This window comes from Furipterus horrens, unplaced genomic scaffold (assembly GCF_987537825.1).
Source record: "Furipterus horrens unplaced genomic scaffold, mFurHor1.1.pri manual_scaffold_1, whole genome shotgun sequence".
NCBI classification, from domain to species: domain Eukaryota; kingdom Metazoa; phylum Chordata; class Mammalia; order Chiroptera; family Furipteridae; genus Furipterus; species Furipterus horrens.
The window spans coordinates 110,338,063-110,360,486 of record NW_028327171.1 but is presented as its reverse complement, the minus strand read 5'-3'; the positions used below and the strand labels follow the sequence as shown (position 1 = coordinate 110,360,486).

Here is a 22,424-nt window from a genome sequence, read left to right as displayed (position 1 = left end):
GTTCCCAGAGTGCAGCCAGCTGATCACAGATGCATGAGATGAGGGCTGGCAGGTGCGCATCCAGGGGTGTCAGCAAGATAACCCTCCTGCCTTCCCTTACCCAGAGACCTCTCCTCTCTGAAGCTTGATGTGAAGATGGAATCATGTCCACAGTGACACTCACTCACCTCGTGGTCCTGCAGCCTGGGAGGTCATGGGAGACGCTGCTTCACACACCTTCCCCCCTCACCACGCCCTTATGCCTCTGGCTTGGGCTATTAGTTAGACAGACTTAGGTCTCATTTCTCACCTTAGACTTTATTGGTATAATCTAGGGCAAATTAGAGAAACTTTCTGAACCTCAACTTCCTAGTTGTTAAAGGGCATAATTCCTACCTTGCTGGACTGTTTTGTAAGGATTATACAAGAGAGTAAGGTCTTACACAGTGCTTGCTACATACTTCATGCTCACAGAAACATGACTTTGGTGCTCAGTAACTGAGTGAGAGCCCTGATGTCAGCTCCAATCCTCACACAGCAGAGAGAAGGGACACTGCCCTGAGTGAGGTCTGAGGAGACAGCTTTCCAGGGTGGGGCAGGCGGGACTCTGATTCTAACATCCTTCCAGCACCACATCCTGTGATTCAGCATCCCAGTCGGAGGCAGGACCATGTCCCTCCACCGGTCTGGAGGTGCAGGGTGGAGAAGACACTAGCTGGGAGAAGGGAAAGGGTGAATGAGCTGGTATCAGTCACAGGGCTGGGGAAGAGAGAAGCGTGAGGCTGATGACTTAGGGAAGCTTAGGGGATCTGGCTACAAAGAGGAGAATGGAGCTGCTCAATATATATCCAAATGCCTTAGAGAAGACTCTCATCCCCACGAGGGACCAATGAGCTATTAAAGCCACAGCCTGTGGTCAGACAAGGTACCCTGGGAATTTCAGGACAAGAGTTTTTGATGAAAATAGCTCTAGAGTAAAGGGAAGCTGGCAGGATTGGCATCAGGAAATCACAAAACCTCGGGGCTGGAGGAACTTTAAAATGGGATCAGAAAGTCTATATTCTATTACCTGCTTCTTCCTTAATGGTGGCCCAGGGGCTGTGTGATCTTGGACAAGTTATTTGTCCTCTCTGGTCTTCGGTCAACAAGGGCTCTGAAATCTTCTCGGCCATGTGGTCTGAGGTTCTGCATGGGTCTGTGACTGTCTTCTGGAAGTGAACCCTGCATTGGATTAAGGGCTCTGCTACTGGAAGGAGAGAGTCATTCCAGGGCATGTGGTGAGGGGAGATTCTATGAGATGAGACTGGCGGGGCTCCATTTGGGACACAACCTAGCACTTGGGGTCAAGGATCTTGGACACTGTTCCAACAATACTGTTAATCTGTAAAGTACTCCTGATAGGCTGAGCCCTCCCATTCAACCTCAGTCCTTCCCTTTGTAAAGTGGGAGGATGGATTTCCCCTTGGGGGGCGTTAGGTGGAAGAGGGGACCTGGGGCCACAGCAATGACCTGAATTTTGCTCAGCCCTGTCCAGTAGTGTGTGATCTTGCATGAAACTTCCTCCTAGAGAAGACAAGGAGAAATCCAGCAAGAATGCAGCAAGAATGCAGCTCCTTTCTGCCACCTCCCTTCCTTCCTGAGCTACCACCCCAGCCAGGAGAAGGACTTCCTCATTCCAGCAGCCAGTAGCTTAATCTACAAACACAGGTATCCAGGTGACTTTCACCCCCACCTTGGACTCCCCCTCTCCATTTCCTTTTTCTTCTCATCACATAAATAGTCCACAGCCCAGCTCCAGTCATGGCAGGTGAGGAGGTAAGGAACCCTCTAGGAGGGAAGCCTGGCTGCATGCTTCTCTGGGTGTGCTGAATTTGTCTGGTCCATCTTCCTCTGTTTCTGGGGAAATTTCCAAGCCTGGGCACGTGGCTGTTGGCTTCAGGGCCATAATAATCTATTCAGACAGTTTCTGGACCCTTTTTTTCAAACAAACTCAGCTCTCATCCAGAACCAGCATAAGAGACTAGTTTCATTAATTTAATGAACATATTTGAAGCACAGACACTATTCTAGGCACTTGGAATACTGTCCATCACTTAGTAAAACAGATTCCTGCCACATGGAACTAACTTCCTAGTGAGGGGAAATGGCAAATACTGGACGTAATAAATAAGTGAATTACATAGGAAATTACTATGGAAAGAAGAAAATAACTTGGGTCCAGGGGTTGGAGACTGGCAAATAATTAACAGGAGAAAAGACAAAGTTTATTTACATGTACACCAGGAAGTTGCTCAGTAGTGAGTAACCCACTGAATAACCAGAAATAAAGGTGTATTTACCAAACTCAACAAAGGGATGGGAGTGGGAGAGGGGAAACTTTGGAAAGTTCTATTGGAGGTGAATTGGCTGGAAAATCCCTCCAAGGGGGAATAATGGCAGCTGCACTTTTGGAAGGTGTTGCTTTAACCAGATAAAGAAATTCAAATAGCATTTCTTTCTGTATCTTCAGTAGCTCAAATATTTCCACTTTTAATCTTTATACCAAGTCTGGGATTCCAAGTAGGTCCCCACAGGCTCAAAATGTTACATGTGCACAGACTGTGTAGATGGAACCCTGTCAGGCAGGAGAGGAGCTCAGAATCATCTAAGTGTGCCAGACTCTGAGAGTGGTTCCCCCTCCAACCCCTGCTTCCTTGGGTGCAAGCATAGGAAACTCAAGGGAGCCCTCTGTTCATTTGTCCATTCACGTCTTTTAGTCAGGTGTAATCTACACACAATAAACCATATCAACCCTAAGTGGTATATAACTTATGAATTTTTACATATGTATATACCCAGGATGTATCTGCCACTCAGATCATGATAATAAGACGTTTTCAGCACCTCAACAAGCTCCCTTGTGTTCCCTTCCAGTCAATGTCTCCCCAAAACCACCATTCTTACCTGTATTACCATAGATTAGTTCTACTTATTTTTGAACTTCATATAATGCATAATTCCATTACATGGTGTCTGGCTTATCTCTCTTAACATTATGCCTGCAAGACTCACTCATTTTGTATATAAGAATACTTTATTCTTTTTTGTTGTTGGGTAGTATTCCATTGTATAAATATGTCACGATTTATTTATGTGTTTTCCTTTGGATGAACATTTGGATTGTTTCCAATTTTTCACTATGCCAAATAAAGTTACTATGAAAATTCTTGTAAAAGTCTTGGGTATGAACACAGGAGTGGAATTGCTGGGTCTGTGGGTATACATGTGCTTACTTTAGTGTATAGAATCAGTTTCCCAAATTGATTGTGCCCACTCATACCACACCAGCAAAGTATGATAATTCCAGATGCTCCATAGTCTCATCAACAATTGGTACCGCTGGTCCTTTTAACTTTAGACATTCTTGTGAATTGTGATTTAACTTGCGGCCCTGTTTTCCCAGGTGGTATGCTGCTGCCAGGGAAATGACTTTCACAGGGAAAGTATTTGGAAGACACAGGAAGAGAGAATGAAAGGACAGGTAGAAATTAAATATGCATTCATGCCCTGGCTGGGTGGCTCAGTTGGTTGGAGCATTGTCCCATGCACCAGAGGGTTATGGGTTCAATTTCTGATCAGGGCACATAACCTAGGTTGAGGATTCAATCCCCAGTTGGGGGTGCATAGAGGAGGCAACTGACCGAAGTTTCTGCCTCCCCCTTCCTCTCTCTTTAAAATCAATAAATATCCTTGGGTGAGGATTTAAAAATGCCGGCCTATGTGAACAAACATGCACACTCAACTAGAGAGGAACCTGTGTCTGTACTGGAATATCTCAGAAACTGTCTTCAGTTTGGATAAACTTAGCTATGGGGAGGCAGGATGCCCACAGGATGATCCATCCCAACTGGAGAGGCCCACATCTCACAGTCCCACTGAAAAACTCTTCCTAAAAAGGAAGGGAGAGCTCAGGCTCTGGAAGTATGAATGGGATGCACCCAAACAGGGCCAGCTCTGTCTCTACTCCAGGCTCCTCTGTCCCTGGCAGGAGAAACCCGTGGCTGGAAGAGCTGGAGGGAAGAAACATGTGTTTCTGAAAGCCCACGGGTGGGATACCTTATGTACACCACTTCAAGTCCTCTTGGCCTCGCTCCCTGCTCCAGCCACTGCTATAAAGACCATTTTCCCAGGAGCAACCAGGCAGTATCCTGTCATGTGCCATTTGCTCTCTGCCCCAGGGTTTCCTTGACAACAAGGCTTGGGATGCTTCTGGGAGCTGCTCATCTCTCAGACACCAATAACAAAGGACTGGGAGAATTAGCCACCTATAGAGCAATCCATAGACCATGGAAATTGGAGCTGATGGACAGATGTTTCCCGTTTCACTCCTGGGACAGACGCTTCTCAGACACACTTTATAAGGTTTCTTAGAAGGTCCCACAGGATCAAGCCACCACTCAGCCATAGCAGAGGTCAACTGGGTAAGCATCTTTGTACTGGGTCTCCTTTGTTCCTTGTTCTACTGCCCCTTTCTCTCATCCCTACTCATTGAGACTGTTTCTGACTGAATTATTCAGGTTCTGCTTTCAGAGAAACTAAGATTAGCAAAGGTGTAGAGCGAGGCTTGGATGGGGATAATGGGTTATTCCATTCATTTGTAACATAGGAGTGAGGAATGAGATAACTGATAGATGGTAAGGCCAGAATGTGCCTTGGGACCATGAAGCCAGTGATGGTTCTTGAGTAGGGAACTGGCAACACCAGACCTCTGCTTTGGGCAGTACAATGTGGGCAGAGACCAATTAGGGGAGAATCCAAGGCAAGAGGACCAGTTAGGAGGCTGTGACCTGGCACTTGGGCAGTGGGACTATAAGGGGAGCAGATGTGAACCATGTTGTGAAGTAGAAGTAGAAAGATTTGGTACCTTGAAGAGGACAGCCAGGGGCAGAAAGAATTAAAAGTTGACCCTGAGGTCTGGAGTCCAGAAGGCTGGAGGACAGGGATCTGTTCACAGAAGAGGAGGAGCAGGTTTGAGAAGGAAAATGAAGGGCTCCGCAGACCCCAAAACCCTGGGCATCACCTTTCTACAGCTTTGAAATCCTCACATGAGGAGACCCTCCCCCAGAGGCCAGTCCCAGCCCACCAGAAGATGGACCCCTGCCTTTCCTTTCACCCTGGGAAGAGAAGGGGTGAGCTTGAGGTTACAGGACTCAGACCATGCTATTACAGGACTTACAGGCAATTATATGGTACCTGGCAAGGAATATCAAAGAGATAGGCACAAGTTACTTAGCCAAAGGGTGCTAGGTTCTTGCTTTCTACTTTAAAGAAATGTTTGTAAGATTCACAAAACAACAAATACCATGAGCCAAATTGATGTGTTATAATTTGTATGGCTGATTCTATGCAGATTTAAATGTGTTTACAACAATTGCAGATTTCTGTTTTCCTCCCGTTGAACCACTTTGGAAGCACACAGGAGGGGAGCCGTGAGACAAGCACCAGGTGACTGGGTGAGCTCTGATCCATGGACCTGGGGAGGAGCTTCAGGATCAGTGTGAGGCTCTCTTCCTGATTCCCTTCATGGAGACGGAGAGGGGCATCCCTGGGAGGCTGGTTTGGAGAAACTGCTGGACCTAAGTGAGCAGAAAGCAAAGGTCTGTTCCCTTTCTAGCTTAGTCATGTGCCCCCAAATAATAGCTACCAAGAACCAGGCCCTTCCACACAGCCCTACAAGGCAAGCTCTAGGACAGGGATCAACACCTGGGACATGGACAGTACAAGTCCCTGGCCTGTTAGGAACTGGGCTGCACAGCAGGCGGTGAGTGGTGGGTAAGCAAGTGAAGCCTCACCTGTATTACAGCCGCTCCCCATCACTCGTATTCCAGCCTGAGCTCCCCTCCTGTCAGATCAGCCGAGGCACTGGTTTGTCACATGAGCATGAACCCTACTATGAACTGCGAGGGATCTGGGTTGCACGCTCGTTATGAGAATCTAATGCCTGATGACCTGAGGTGGAGCTGAGGCAGTGATGCTAGCGCTGGGTAGCGGCTGCAAATACAGATCATTAGCAGACAGGCTTGACTGCACAGAGACCATAATAAATCAATCTCTTGCAGACTCATAGCAAAACCCTGCCAGTGAGTGGCAAGTGACAATTAAGTTGCATCTGGTGGCAGGAGTTGAGTCAGAATCGGACACTTATTTTAGTCTGTGTGTGGCCCACCCATTATTTTATTTACCACTTCTGTCCACACCTCTTTCTCACATTGCGCACTTGTCTCAGTCAGTTTTGATAAGCCCACATGCTAACCCTAGCCAAAAAGATGAGCATTGCTGGAGAGCTTCTTTGAAAAGGGGGAGAGACCCAATGATGAGACACTAGGAGACTCTAAGACTGCCAACAAAAAGGAAATTGCATTTAAAAGAAAATGCCAAGAGTCCTACTTAAATTATGGGTTCATTGCAACAGGTGATTCACAGTCTCCAAGCCTGCTTTGTATAATATGTGGCAACCTGCTATCCTACGAAGCCATGAAACCTTCAAAACTGCTTCTCCACATGGAGATCAAGCACCCTGCATTAAAAGACAAGCCATTGGAGTTTTTCAAAAGAAAAAAAAACGTGAACGCAAATAAAAGAAGCAATTATTGGAAGCCACCACTTCATCAACTGTGTCTGCACTGAGAGCATCATCTTAGTGGCAAACTGCATTGCTGAAGCTAAGAAGCCCTTTACTATTGGTGAAGAGTTGATCCTGCTTGCTGCTAAGGACATCTGTTGTGAGGTTTTAGGAGGGTCAGCAGTTGAAAATGAGGCACATTTTCCTCTTTCAGCTAGCACCATTGATGAAATAGCAGAGGATATTAAGACACAATTGTTAGAGAATGGTATGCAACTCAGGTCAACAAGTCTACCAATGTTGACAACAAGGCAACAATGCTTGTTTTTGTGCGATATATTTTTCAGGCAGATGTGCATTGAGGGTATGTTATGGGCACTTTTGTTACCAACCAACCACAGCTGCAGAACTATTCAAGTCTTTGAATGATTACAGATCAGGTAAACTGAGTTGGTCATTTTGTGTGAGTATATGCACGGGTGGAGCGGCTGCCATGACTAGATGGCTTTTTGGTTTCACTACTTGGGTCAAAGAGGTCACTTCTGAATGTGAGTCTATGCACTGTGTCATCCATAGAGAAATGTTGGCTAGCCATAAAATGTCACCTGAACTTAACAATGTTTTGCAGAATGTGATTAAAATTATCAACCACGTTAAAGTACATGCCCCTAACTCACGCCTGTTCAAGCAGCTCTTTGAGGAGATGGACGCAGAGCACACACGTCTTCTCTTATACACAGAAGTGAGATGGCTTTCTAAAGGTAGAGCACTGGCCAGGGTTTTTGAATTACAAGAGCCACTTTAGAGATTTCTTTCAGAAAAACAGTCACAACTGGCAGCACATTTCAGTGACACAGAATGTGTCACAAAACTTGCTTACTTGTACAATGTATTCAACCTGCTCAATGAACTCAATGTGTCACTTCAGGGGAGAATGACAACTGTGTTCAAGTCATCAGATAAAGTGACTGCATTCAAAGCCAAACTGGGATTATGGGGGTGATCAGTGAACATTGGGATTTTTGACATGTTTCAAACATTAGCAGAGATTTTGAAAGAGACTGAGCCAGGGTCTTCTTTCTCCCAACTGGTGCATCATCACCTATCTCACTTTCAAAAGAGTTTGAGCATTACTCCCCAACCACAAAAGACCCCTGAACTGGGAAGGAGTGGATCTGAGACCCATTTTTGAATAAGCCAGGTGAATTGACTTTGTCTGTGCTAGAAGAGCATCAACTGCTTGAGATTGCAAATGACGGTGGCCTTAAAAGTTTGTTTGAGCCCTGACTGGTGTGACTCAGTGGATTGAGTGCCAGCCTGTGAACCAAAGGGTCGCTGGTTCGATTCCCAGTCAGGGTTCATGCCTGGGTCCCCAGTTGGGGGCGCATGAGAGGCAACCATACATTGATGTTTCTCTCCCTCTCTTTCTCCCTCCCTTCTCCTCCTCTAAAAATAAATAAATAAATAAATATTTTAAAAAAGAAAAAGAGGAATGAGGAAATCAAGGTAAGGGGAAAACTAAGAACTCTGTTTTAAAAAGTTTGAGACAACTTCAAATATCCATATGTTCTGGATTAAAGTCAAGGTGGAATATCCTTAGATTGCCACAAAAGCACTGCTTCCACTTCCAATGTCCTATCTTTGTGAAGCAGGGTTTTCTGCGGTGACAGCAACCAAAACAAGATTAGATGGGCGTAAGCAACACACTTCAGGTGTCACTGTCTCCCATCACCCCCAGATGGGACCATCTAGTTGCAGGAAAACAAGCTCAAGGCTCCCACTGATTCTGCATTATGGTGAGTTATAATTACTTCATTATATATTACAATGTAATAATAATAGAAATAAAGTGCACAATGAATGTAATGTGCTTGAATCATTCTAAAACCATCCCCTGCCCTCAGCCCCAGACCATGGAAAAATTGTCTTCCACAAAACTGGTCACTGGTGCCAAAAATATTGGGGACTGATGAGGAAAGGGAGGCTCAAAAAAGCTGAAGGAGTTGCAGGAGGTCACCCAAGTAATAAGTTGTGGAGCCAGGACTTGAATGCAGGTCTATTTGGCTCTAAATTCAGGCTCTTTCCATTTCAGTATGCTGCCCTTCTTTCTTCTCAGATTCATCATATGCTAGGATGGGAGCCAAGGCCTCTCCACCAGCGCTGGGCAGAGAGCTCTGAACAGGTCAGGGCTGAAACCAAGACTCAGAAGAAAAGTACAGAACAGAGGATGATTTAAGGAAGAAAGCAGTAAAGTACAGTCTATGAGCCAAATCTGTCTTGCCTGGTTTTTGTATAGTTAACAAGTTAAGAATTTTTTACATTTTTACATGGTTGAAAAAGTCAGAAGAAGAAGAATATTTCATGATACATGAAAACTATATGAAATCCAAGTGGCAGTGTCCTTGGGTAGAAACCCTGGCTCCTAGCCCTAAAACCATGGCTGTGGTGGAGTTCTGCCCCAGCTCAGGCTTCTCTCCCCTGGCTCCCTGGCTCTCAATTGCTCCCTGGCTATCGGGTCTGGAAGCCAGTGAGGCAGGAGCAGGTTGCTGCCACCCTTTCTGGGAGAACATCTAGAGCACTCACCATGCTCTGCATCCCACCAACATTGCTTCTGGCAGCGCTTGGTGCATTCTCCATCTTCAACACCATCTGCAGTACCATCTTGGTATTCTGAGAAGCTGAGCAACATGTGGTGAAAGCACCTGTGCTCCTCCCTGCCTTCCATGCCACCCCCTGCTACTGCCCAACGTCATCTGCACCTCTCTGCAGACTCCTGTCTGCCCTCAAAAGTCTACATGGGACATCCAAGAGGCAGCTATACTGCAAGAGAAGGTGGAGCAGTTAGGTAGAACCCAACCACCCTATTCCCCACCCTGATCCCCAGCCACCAACTGTTTAACCTTCCCCTGTGGGACCTGGAAAAGTGGCTCAGAGCATACAACATGTGGTAAGGAGCAGCGGGAAAACAAAGCTTGGAGGAATGTGTAGGCACTTTTGACATAAAATGGACAGAATGCAAGGACCTTGGACTTGTTAGGAACCTCAGGAATTCACATCTTGGCCTTGGCCTGAAGTACATATGAGGGGCTTGCCTCTGTCAATCACAGCATCCAGATCTGCCAGGGGTCAAAAAGAGCCTGCCTGTGAGTTACCAGAGTTGCAGAGGGTGTGGTGGTCTGGGCAGCAGTCAGGTACCACATGGCAGAATGTATCACAGTAGCAGCTTCCTCTCCTGCAGTGGTGATCTCTTCCAAGGCAGCAGAGGGGCTGGGGTTGGGAGCAGCTGCCTGCAGAAAAGAGGACATTAAAAATAGATATATTTAATGAATGGTTCTGGAAAATTGTATATCCATATACAAAAGAATGAATTTGGACCTCTACCTCACATCATTATACAAAAACTAACTCAAAATGGATCACAGATCTAAACGTAAAAGTTAAAAATAAAACTCTCAGGCAAATACATAGATGTAAATAATCATGACTTTGCACTAAGCTATGGTTTCTCAGATACAATATCATCACCACAAGTGACAAGAGAAAAAATAGATAAACTAGACTTGATCAAAATTTAAAAGGTTTGTGCCTCTAAAGACAGCCCATGAAATGGGAGAAACTATATGCAAATCATACATGTGATAAGAAATTTTTATCTAGAATATATAAAGAATTCCCACGACTCAACAACAACAAAAAAAGACAACTAACCCAATTTTTAAATGGGTGAAGAATATGACCAGTCCTGATCAGTATGGCTCAGCTGGTTGGGTGTTGTCCTGCAAAGTGAAAGGTCGCTGGCCCAGTCCCTGGTTGGGACATGTGCAAGAGGCAACTGATTGATGTTTCTCTCCCTCCCTTCCCCTCTCTTTAAAAATAAATAAATAAAATCTTTTTTTTAAAAAAGAATATATCCAAAGAAGATATACAAATGGACAACAAGCTCATGTAAAGAGACATCATTAGTCATCCAGAAAATGCAAATCAAAGCCACCATGACATACCACTTCACGAACTAACTGGGATGGCTAAAATAAAAAGAAAAAATAACAAGTGTTAATGAGAATGTGGAGAAATTGGAATTAATACATTGCTAGTGGAATTGAAAAATGACACAACCACTTCGCAAAACAGTTTGACAGTTTCTCAGAATGTTTAACATAGAGTTAACCATATGATTCAACAATTCCACTTCTGGGTATATATACATAAGAGAACTGAAAATATATGTTCACATAAGAATTTGCACATGAATGTTGTTAGCAGCATTATTAATAGTAGCCAAAAAGTGGAGACAATTCAAAAGTTCATCAGCTGATGAATGGATAAAACAAACATGGTATATCTATCTACACACTGGACTATTATTCAGCCATAAAAAAAAAAAAAAGAGGTATTGATTCTCCTGCCATCCACTTCATAATGAGGGAGTTAATTTTTTTTAAGAGATGGAGAAAGCAAGGCATTGGCAGATAGGGACCATGGTCCAGGTGGAAATAGGCCCCAGGTGTTCTCCTGCCCAGGACTTTCAATGCTATTCTCTGCTTTACCTTGACCTTCTCAATTGTCTCCTGGTAGGTCAGCACCTGCTTGGGGCTTTGTTTAGAAATAAACTTGAGGGCCTTCCAAAGTTGACATGATCAACAGAAAGCAGGCCTCTGAGAGGATGTAGGGCTAGGTGTAGCCAACCCAGCCTGTTTTGGAAACAGGGACTAGCAGGTGTCTGATGAAAAGGGAGTGGTGAACTGGCGGTCAAACCTCTGGGGTCGGGCGGAGGCCTCTGAGTTTGGCCTGGCTTCTGACTCATGTTTAGCTCAGGAGTCCCCTGAAAAGGATCAGTTTCCTCTCTTACATCATCCCTCTTCCTAAGTGCCTGGTCCAGCCTCAGGTTGTCACCAATACCGAATACATCAAAGAGAACTGGAGCTGAAGAAGAGCCCCAGGAATAATCCAAACAAGGACTGTAACTCACATGTGAGTCAGAGATCAATTCAGTGGTCATGGTCAGCATTTTTTGGAATAGAATAGAATAGAATAGAATAGAATAGGAAATAGCCACATACATTATTTATATTAAGTGTAAGTTGGAGTTCAGAATTTTTGTTTGTTTTTATATACATGCATGTATGTACTGGGTCACAGTATAAAATATATTTTTTATGTGGATTATAGCCAGAAAAGCTTAAAAGCCACTGATCTAGAAATAGAAAAGCCATTTTCCCAAGGTCATGCTTGAGTAGGTGACAGAACTGGAAGTAGAACCAGCAATCATGACTTTTCACCTACTTTCCTCACCACATCACGTGGACTCAGGGTTCACATTCAAAAGGCCTCAGGTTGCACTTGTCACCAATCTCTGCCATTCTCTAAACACCCTGCATACTTCTGCTTTTAAGCCTTTGCTTAAGCTGTTTCCTCTCCTTATTTTTTTATTTTTTAAGTATATTTTATTGATTATGTTGTTACAGTAGTCCCATTTCTTTCCCTTTGCTCCCCTCCACCCAGTACCCCCTTCCCTCCAGCAATCCCGCCCCCCTTAGTTCATGTCCATGGGTCATGTATATAAGTTTTTTGCCTCATTCTTTTCTATATTATTCTTAACTTCCCCCTGTCTATTGTGTACCAACCAATTATGCTTCTTAATCCCTGCACCATTTCCCCATTTCTTACCCTTCGCCCTCCCGGCTCATAACCCTCCGAATGATCCCCATACTTATGATTCTGCTCCTATTCTAATTTGCTTAGTTGGATTCTGTATTTATTTTTTTAGATTCAGTTGTTGATAGTTATGAGTTTGTTGTCGTTTTTATATTCATAATTTTGACCTTCTTTTTCTTAAGTAAGTCCTTTTGACAATTCATATAACAATAGTTCAGTGATGATGAACTTCTTTAGCTTTACCTTGTCTGGGAAGCACTTCATGCGCCCTTCCATTCTAAATGAGAGCTTTGCTGGATAGAGTAATCTTGGTTGTAGGTCCTTGCTTTTCTTCACATTGGATACTTCTTGCCAGTCCCTTCTTGCCTGCAAAATTTCTTTTGAGAAATCAGCTGATAGTCTTATAGGCAATCCTTTGTAGGTAACTCTCTGCTTTTCCTTTGCTGCTTTTAAAATTCTCTCTTTGTCTTTCACCTTTGGCATTTTAATTATGATGTGTCTTGGTATGGTCCTCCTTGGGTCTAGCTTCTTTAGGACTCTCTGTGCTTCCTGAACTTGTATGTCTATTTCCTTCACCAAATCTGGGAAGTTTTTTTTTCATTATTTTTTCATTTCAGCTTTCAATGTCTTGCTCTTCCTCTTCTCCTTCTAGCACCTCTAGGATTTGGATGTTGATGTTTAAAGTTGTCCCAGAGGTTCCTAAACCTCTCCTTACTTTTTTCAATTCTTTTTTCCTCATTCTGTACTGGTTGAGTGTTTTTTTTCTTCCTTATGTTCCAAATCATTGATTTGAACCCCAATTTCCTTCCCTTCACCATTGCTTTTGTGTGGATTTTCCTGCATTTCGTTTAGCACAGCCTTCACTTCTTCTTTTATGTGTTTGCCATACTCAAGCATATCTGTCAAGCCTGTGGGCATCTTTATTACCAGTGTTTTGAACTCTACATATGTTAGGTTGGCTTCCTCGTCATCTGTTAGGTTCGCTATCTCCTTGTCGCTTAGTTCTCCCACTGGAACCTTGATCTGTTCCCTATTTTGGGCCATAGGTCTCTGTCTCCTCATTTTGAGAGGCTCCTGTGTTTGTTAGCCTCTGTGTCTTAGGTAGAGCTGTCACACCTGTTACATTGTAAGGGGTGGAGCGTTAAGTATTCGTCAGTACATGGCGACCAGTTTTACCATGTTGTGGTGCTGTATGTGAGGGAGGGGTCTGAGAGGGAACAATACCTCTTGCTCAGCATTCGTCCCTTTTCCAGCCACTTCTCCCAGTTTTTTATGGGACTGGCGCCCCTCTAGCTGTTGCCCTGGCCATCGTTCCCAGAGTGGGTGGATCTGTGGACGTTCTAGGACTGTGAGGGCCCTTTAAACAAGTGGACTCTACTGAGAGACCAGCAGTTTCTTCCTTCACCCCAACCCCCAGTGGTCTGCACAGTCAGAAGCAATGAGGCTTTATTTTCTCCGGCGCTGGGACTGTGAGCTGTGAGGTCTAGTTTGGTGCTGGAAGTGCTCCCCAGGTGTCCCTCTCAACTTTTTAAAACATATGACTGCACTTTCCACTGGCCTGCCACTGCCGCAGGTGCTGCCACCACCACACCACGTCCTTTCCGCCCCGGCTCCTCCCCTCTTATCTGTCTGGATGAGTATTTCTTCTTTATATCCTTGTTGGACTTCCATGCAGCTCAATTTTCTGGAACTTCTGGTTGTCTCTAGTTTTGAGGTAGTTGTATTCCTTCTTAGTTGTGGAGGGAGATGCAGCATGTCTGTCTAAGCCTTCATCTTGACCAGAAGTCCTGTTTCCTCTTCTTAAAAGACCTTTCCTCCCGTAGGCACTGGCAGAAAACATTGTTATCTTTCAAGGTCATGTTTAAAATCAACATTCCCGGGATTGCGAAGGAAATAGCTTATTATTCTGAAAATGACAAATAAAGAATCAAACATTTATCCAATCTCTTCATACCAACCAAAGGGAAATGTCTTCTTTGTACAAGAATTCCAATTAATAAATTCAGAAGGACTGACAGAATTAGAAAACCGCCATTAGGCAACCACTAATGAAAAAAATGAGTCTAATAGACAATCATTAGTGGAGGCTAAAGTCATTAGAGAATGATTAAGGGGAAACTCTTATAATAGACACATCAGGCTGATCAAGTTTAATACCAGTAAAAGCAGGACAACTAAACAGTGTGTCTCCTTGAGATATTGTGTGTCTCCTTCTAGATGCAATAAGAAGTATATAGCTCCACTAATGAATATTCCTGCCAAAAGAAATGAACCTTAACTACCAGATTTCAGAAAATGCAGAGGACAGAGGGACATCCGTAGGGATTCAATCAAACAAGTCCAGAGTGTAGGACATTCTACAGGACAAATGACCTGGTCTCATCAACAAATTAACAGCATAAGGGAAGAGTGGGGTTGTGGTGGATATAGATTCAAAGAGACTTTAAGAAACATACCAGTTAAATGTAATGTATAGACCTTGTTTGGTTCTTGATTTCAATAAATCAACTTCAAAAAGTCCTTTCTGACAGTTGGAGAAATATGCTCACTGATAGGCATTAAATGACAGTAACTACTTTAATTATTTCATCTCTGATACAGTATTATAGTTATATTTTTTAAATATGGTAGATAAGAACTTGGGTTGATACTTTTGAAGCTAGCCAATAGATACGTTTGATTCAGTATACTATTATCTGTACTTTTGTTTGTGTTTGAAATGTTCCATAATAGTTTTTAAAAATAAAACCAATCTATTCTGAGAAGGCTTCCTATATCCTCCCAGCTGGGATTAACCTTTTTCTCTTACTCTTAAAACACATTGATATGAATTTCTAACATAGCATTAATTCCTGTCTCCATTATTGTTACAGCCTTCTTTCTGGAGGTGTGTATCTGTCTTCCATACCAGAAACTTGAAAGCAGGAAAATGTATTTCTGTATATCTAGTGCCAAATACTTTTTACTTAATTTAATGTAAAAGATCTAAATTGTACTTGGGCTCACACTTGAGCTCCCACAGTGTCCATGGGCTAGAAGAAAGTTACAGTTCTTAACAGCCCTGACTGGTAACATCAGAAAAGTGACAGCAAAGTGAGGGAAAGGAAGCCCAACCCCATAGTGACCAAGGACCCATTCAGTCACTCACTCATTCATTCATTCATGCACTCAGTTTAATCTATTGAGTGACCTTCTAAGCCAGGTGCCATGGTATATCATTGGGATATATTCCACTGCCCTGCCCCATCATCCCCTAAAATACACCTTCCAGGAGTTCAGTCTAGTGAACCTAGAGCATCATCACACTACAAGTAACCAGAAAGTCATCGTGCTGTATAGTAAGTGTTGTGCTGCGGTTAAGAGGAGAGAACCACAGGGTTTTGTGGAAGGGCTGTGTGCCCCTCAGAAAATGGCTTCTTGGTAAAGAGTCATACCTCAAGTGGCTCCTCTGTCACCACCCCATTGGCTTCAGATCAAGAGACTAGTAAAGGCACAAGCTGTGGAGCCAGGAACAGGATGAAACAGGGCCGGATGAAGAACCCAATGCTAATAGTTTGCCGCCCTCCAGAGCAATACTTGTTAAACAAGTTTTACAATTTTGTATTGAAGAGACTGAGCACTGCTGGGGAAGGGTGAGGAAGGTGGGAACAGGGCAGCCTCTTCCTCACCTTTAAGGTTCCCAGAAATCTAGCCCCAAACTCACAAACCCCATTTAGCAAAACCGAAGCCTTGCCCTTCCCCCAAAGTCCTTTTTTACAAAGTAATTTGTCTGTTATTACTTAAGCCTGTCCCTTAATGCTCTCACTCCCATTACATTCCTACCAATGACATCTAGTTTTCTCCCCAAAGAAGTTCTGATAAATACAACTTTATCCATCCATTGCATTTCTAGTAATGTTTGAGCAAACCTAACAGGTTGGTGCATGGCAGTTGCCCAGTGAGTCGGCCTATTAATCTGGATCTGGGTTTGTCACACCACCCTTCCTCCTTCCCCAACCCGATAGTGCATATTCTAGAGCCCGATGGTACTTCACTCACAGGAACCTCTCTGGGCACTCCTCTGGACTCCCCAGCCAAAATAGACCTTCCTAAGCTAATCATCAATTATGAATATAAAGATGGATACACAGAGAAACCACATTAAGCACTAGCAGGTGCTTAGTAAGTGTTTGAAGAAATGAATTACTTAATCAATGAATTAGTAAACATTAGCCCCTAGGAGGTGGATCATGCCAGAGACAAAGATGAATACATGAATAAAGGATTGAATGAATGATTAGATGAATGAAAAAAGAAGAAAGGAAGGAAGGAAGGAAGGAAGGAAGGAAGGAAGGAAGGAAGGAAGGAAGGGAGTGAAGGAAAGGAAAGAGAAGAGAAGAAGGAAGGAGCCTAGAGGACAGGGTCCCTTTGACCTGCTAGTCTGGCTCCTCACCTGCCTCCGAGTTTGGAGCCACAAGACTCAGCCACAGCAGGAGTAGGAGAAGCAGCCACATAGCTTCAAGCATTGAGCAGAAACGGAGTGTTTCAGGGACCAAGGCTGAGGCTTTCAATACTTTATTCCAGGAAGTTTATTTGGTATCAGTATCCCTGGGGAGGAGCCAGCTGACACCTGGACAGAGGGCTAGGGTGTGGCACCAAGACAGTGAGTGATGTAATTGTCCCAGCTGCTTGGAATAGCTTGTGCAAGCAAAGGTAATGCAGACAAACAACTATATTTCCATTTCCTGGGGTCTTCAGGCCCATGAGAGGTGCAGAATCAGAGAAAGCAGTGATATTACTGTCAGGGAATTTGGAGATCATCTAGTCTGACCCTCCCATTTTCTAGATAAGGATACTGAGACCGAAGGCAGACAAGGGGCACCCCACTTTCGCACAGCTTGAATATTGTAAAGCTGAGGTGACAACCCCAATCTCCTTGCTCCCACTACAGTGTTCTTTTCATCAAATGCAGTGGAAGTATTCAGAGACACCACTTGGGAAAGTCAGCTGGGCAGCTCTATTTCCCCCAGAGTTGGTATAATTTGTTTATATTTCTTGGCTGACAGAACAGAAGGTGAGGGGTAGAGATTTGAGGGTAATACCTATGATAAGAAAATGTGAAAAATCAGGTGACTCCATTAGTTATTTGGGAAATTTCTAACTATGATCTGGTACCAGTTACATCCCTGGCCCAACCAGGTTTCTGTTCAATACCTACATGTGACAGAGGGTCTGCTTTAAAAGAGATAGTGGTTGCATGAAACAGCCTCAATAGTCATTTCTATCTACACCCTATCACTTTCCATAATAGAGGCCAGAAAAATTAAATCCTCATTTTCCAGCCTCCCTTCACTTTGTGATTAATAATATAGTTCTGGCCAGTAAAACATAGATGCAGATATGCTGGAGAATTTCTGGAGTTTTGTTTTCTTATAAAAGGGGCCGGCAGAAAAGAGTTTGCTGTCACTGCCCCCTTTCCTTTCTTCTTGTCTTTAATGTAAAGTGATGCCTGGAGCGGCGGCAGCCATTCTATAATCATGAGGCAACAATTACACAAGGATGGAAAGACAACATGTTGAGGCTAGCAGAGCAGACAGATGGAAAAAGCCTGGGCACCAAAGACATCATTGAATGACTACCAGGGTCACCTATCACCTACTTTGAGGCTTCTTAAAATGTGAGGGAAATAAACCTCCATGTGTTTGCCATTCTTAGTTGGAGTTTCTATAACATGCAAAGTATAACCGTATAGTGATAATCTTTGCAAGCTCTCAGGCCAGACTGGAAAACTACTCTCAGGGAGGCCATGGTGGAGACTGTACTCTGTAGGCAGTTGGATACAATGACCCACAAAAGTCCCTTCCAGCTCAAATTCTGGGGCACTATGAGATAGAAAAAGATAGTGCAGGAACTCAGAGCCTATGAATATTTGCTTCCAGGGATACAGAAAGATTTGGGTGGGGAGGTGTCTCAGGGCTACAAATGCTTTCTGTCACTTTGTCACATGTCTAAAATTCATTGATTTAACAATACTTAACATCCATTCTAATCCAACTCTGAGAACTCAACAATGAACAAGACAGCCACAATTATACCTTCAAGGAGCTCAGTCTAGCAGTAAAAGAGACATACCATCACTGGCAATTATAATACAATATGATGATGACTATGACAGTGAGAGACAGAGGATGGGGACCTAAGAGGGTCCTGACAGCTTGACCCTCCCAGGTCCCTCCACGCCCAGCATAAGTATCAGCCATCTGCAGATAGCTTTGTAGCTCTTGCCAGGTGGCCTGGGCAGGACACAGATGGCAGCTGACCTTGGTCTGAAACCTCCTGGGAGGTCTCTGAGTCAGTTGATGGAGAGCTTCAGACCATACTGGATCACCATATAACCACTTTCACAAGCAACAAACCAGCAGACATACTGAGCACCATAGCCCTGCTGAAGTGAATTCTGCTTCATGGGTCAGACCCTGAACATCATCTGTACTGTAATTAGAGCCAGTCCTCACAGCCCATCAACCTGGGGAATAAATCCCTCCAATTGATGTGCCAACACACTCAAAGCTCAACTACAAAAGGAGGGTGCACACAGCCCACACAGAAGGCACACTTGAAACTCCTGCTATAGTGACCGAGGAGGCTGCACTACTGCATAAGGCCATTCTGCCAAGACCAGGAGACTTAAGTGCTCTGCCTAATACACAGAAAAAAATACAGGGAGTAAGCCAGAATGAGGAGACCAAAAATTTTTTAAAAATTTAAAAAACCAGAACAACACAAAAAAATGAACTAAATTGAACAAAGAACAGAATAGCAGTTATCAGGGGGGAGGGGGGAGGGAGAGAAGGAGGGTAAGTAGGGGAAGGGTTTAGTCAAAGAACATGTATAAATGACTCATGGACATGGACAATGGTGGGGGGGATATGACTGTGGGAGAAGGGATGGGCTGGGTGGGGGGGAGCAATGGGGAAAAATGGGACAACTGTAATTGAAAAACAATAATAAAAAATAATAATTAAAAAAAAACTCCAGAAAAGGACTAAACAAAATGGAGATAAGCGCCTTACCAGATGCAGAGTTCAAAACACTAGTTATAAGGATGCTTAATGAACTTAGGAGAAGAGTAGATTTATTTTATTTTTTTAATATATTTTTTATTTACTTTTAGAGAGAAGGGAAGGAAGGAAGAAAGAGATGGAGAGAAACATTGATATGTGAGAGAAAAATCTATTGGTTGCCTCTAGCATGCCCCCACCTGTAGACCTGGCCTGCAGCCCAGGCATGTGCCCTGACCAGGAAACAAACCAGTGACCTTCTGGTTTATGGGACAACACTCAACCCACTCAGCCACACCAACCAGGGAGGAAAGTAGATAAATTCAGTGAGAATTTCAATAGAGAATAGGAAACATAAAAATTGAAATAGAAAACATAAAAAAGAACCAGTCATAAATGAAGACTACAATAACTGAAATGAGACTATATTACAGGGAATCAACAAATTAAATGAAGCAGAGGATCAAATCAGTGATTTGGAATATAAGAAATAAATAAACACCTAATCAGAACAGTAAAAAGACAAGAGTCCAAAAAAAAAAAAATGAGGGTAGTGTAAGGGACCACTAGGACAACATGGTGTATACCAATATTTGCATCATGGGGGTGCCAGAAGGAGGAGAGAGAGCAAGGAATTAAAAACCTAGTTGAGAGATCCAAAATGGCGGAAGAGTAAGTAGAAACATACTAACCTCCTCACAGGACTAGTCTGGATTTACAACTTAATTTTGGAGAAATCATCTGGAATAACCAACTGAACACTAGCTGGAGAGAAGTCTTATAACCACGGAGAAACAGAAAAGGCCGCTACATCACAACGTGGCTGGTAGGGAGTGCAGAGACGCGGAAGGGCTGGCTGGGCTCCCGCGGGTGGCAGCTGAAGGGACTGAGAAACAGCTCAGCAGCCGGGGGTTCCCTCTGAGAAGGGCAGGGTCTAAACCCCCAGCTGATCTTCCCAGCCTACAGCAACAGAGTGGAAAGTAAAATAGTATCCAGCTGTGAAAAGTGAAAAGCCACAGGGTTTCTTGCTAGCCGGAGAGAAACAGCTGGAGAAAAAGAGCTCTTAAGCGGATCACATACGAAAATATTTTGGCCCCCACTTACCCTGGGCTCAAGCAGAGGGAAGGCAGAGAGGACTAGAGACGCTTGGGGAGAGTTCGGTGTGGTGGCTTTGAGGGGAGAACTGGGGGAGTAGCTGACCGGGTCCCAGTGCTGACTCATCTCCATACTTCAGGCAGACCATTCCCCTTCAAGTGGCGTCAGCCTGAGGGGAAATAAAAGCCCTGCCTACAGGAATTAAGCTGCCACACCTTCAGTCCTTAAGCCTGATGGCTAATCACAGATTGAATAGATTAACAACTAAATGAGACAGACAAAGGCAGTAGATCCCTGGAAATATCCAACAGGCTGCCTAGGCCCAGACTGGTACACAATCTGATGCCACCAGGGGCAGATCCAGGAAGTGCAGATCATTCTAAGAAGCAACAACAAACAATAAGAGTCACAAAAATGGGGAGACAGAGAAACAAGCCCCCATCAAAAGGAAAAGTAGAATCCCCAGAAAGAGTGCTAGGTGAAATAGAGGGGAGCAAACTATCAGATATGGAATTCAAAACATGGATTATGGAGAAGCTCAATGAGCTCAGCAGAAACTTAAAAGAACTCCAGGGAAACTACAAGGAACTTACTGAGAATTACACCAGCATGAAAAAGGACATAGAAGCTATCAATAAGAGCCAGGAGGAAATTAAGAATACGATCTCTGAATTGAAAAACACAGTAGAAGGAATTAAAAGCAGGCTAGAGGAGGCAGAAGATTGAATTAGTGAGCTGGAGGACAACATAGACAAAAACTCCCAGACAGTGAAACAAAATGAAAAAAGACTGAACAAGAATGAAGAGGTTCTAAGACAGCTGCAGGACAACATGAAACGTAATAATATCCGTATCATAGGAATTCCAGAAGGAGAAGAAGAAAAGCAAGGAGTAGAAAACCTCTTTGAAAAACTAATGACAGAAAACTTCCCTAACATGAGGAGAGAAAGAATCACGCAAGTACAGGAAGAACAGAGGGTCCCCAGCAGGCCCACTTCAAGACACATCATAATTAAAATGGCAACATTCAAAGACAAAGAGAGAATCCTAAAAGCAGCAAGAGCGAAACAACTAATAACCTACAAGGGAGCTCCAATAAGGCTAAAAGAATACATCTCCACCAAACCAGCATTGCAAGAGATACTAAAGGGTCTGCTTTAAGCAGTGCTATTTCAATAGCCAAGTGCTAGAAACAGCCTAAGTGCCCATTTGTAGATGAGTGGATCAAAAAACTGTGGTACATTTACACAATGGAGTATTATGTAGCAGAAAGGAAGAAGGAACTTCTCCCATTTGCAACAACATGGATGAAACTAGAGAGAATTATGCTTAGCGAAATAAGCCAGGCAACTAAAGAAAAACACCTTACGCTATCACCTATTACAGGAAACTAATGAACAACACAAATGAGCAAAATTGAACCAGAGGTACGTAAACAAGGAATAAACTAACAGTAACAAAGGGGGAGATGGGAGGGAGAGAAGGGAGTAAGAAGGGGAAGGGTCTAGTCAAAGAACATGTATAAATGACCCACGGACATGGACAACTGGGTGGGGACTGAATGTGGGAGAAGGGGGGGCAAGGTGCAGGGAAGCAAGAGGGGGGAAAAAGTGGGACAACTGTAATGGAAGAAAACAAAAAAAAATTTTTAGTGGGGGAAAAAATGAAAATATAAACAATGGAAATGCAAGTTCAGTGAATATTAGAAGGACAAGAATTTTCCTTCACACTGTATATTTTTCTCCCTATCTGATCCCTCCAGAAGTTGGCGTTCCAAAGAAGTAAGTAATGACATATGTTTCTTTGCATAAAACTAATAAGACCAGTTGCTAATAGAGGTTTTTTTGACCAAGACTTTGACTGGAATGCCATGCCTAAAGGAGACATGCTTGGGCTCTGGTTGTTACCAAAAAGCCCTGAGGAACTGGGATTGACTTTCAAAGGTAATAAAAGCCCAAGAGATAAAAGGCCTGGTACCTTGGTTGGATGTGCGGTCCATGGCAATCTTTCCGCGGAAGGAATGAAGGTTGTTTTCCTGAAAGATGGCTAGAAGG

At 43.6% G+C, this 22,424-nt stretch overlaps 1 long non-coding RNA gene across 1 annotated transcript; it reads right to left on the bottom strand.

The window, feature by feature from the left end:
* Nucleotides 1-5,326: 5,326 nt before the first annotated feature.
* On the bottom strand, nucleotides 5,327-16,773 carry LOC150021702 (uncharacterized). Its single transcript, XR_016509035.1, has 4 exons — nucleotides 16,668-16,773; nucleotides 9,733-9,867; nucleotides 9,164-9,258; nucleotides 5,327-5,594 (listed from the first exon to the last, which is right to left on the bottom strand). It is a non-coding gene; the product is annotated as an uncharacterized LOC150021702 (long non-coding RNA).
* Nucleotides 16,774-22,424: the final 5,651 nt, after the last annotated feature.